The sequence below is a fragment of the Idiotropiscis lumnitzeri genome, chromosome 5, assembly GCF_059441095.1.
Source record: "Idiotropiscis lumnitzeri isolate Australia: NSW breed Sydney's pygmy pipehorse chromosome 5, RoL_Ilum_1.0, whole genome shotgun sequence".
NCBI classification, from domain to species: domain Eukaryota; kingdom Metazoa; phylum Chordata; class Actinopteri; order Syngnathiformes; family Syngnathidae; genus Idiotropiscis; species Idiotropiscis lumnitzeri.
The window spans coordinates 21181004-21181313 of record NC_142395.1 but is presented as its reverse complement, the minus strand read 5'-3'; positions in this window follow the sequence as shown (position 1 = coordinate 21181313).

The window sequence follows — 310 nt, the reverse complement described above, 5'->3', positions numbered from 1 at the left end:
GCGTTTGGCACTTTTTGGCAATGTACAAGAATATGCAGCTGATTATATTTTTACTTTTATTTTTTTGTTTGAATTATATAAACCACTGCAGGAATTAGACGGCTGGAGAGAGGTTACCAAATGGCAAGTGAAACATAAGCAAGATGCTGCCAAGCGGCTTGTACAGAGAGGGCCATGAATTATCTTTATTTTATTTTTTTCAAATGATTTATTTTTTTTCTAAAGACTCAAAAAATAGAGATCAGTGGTATGGTTTCAATGAAATGCGGAATCCCGCCAACATTGTGGAGCTCTGGTAATTTGACCGTTA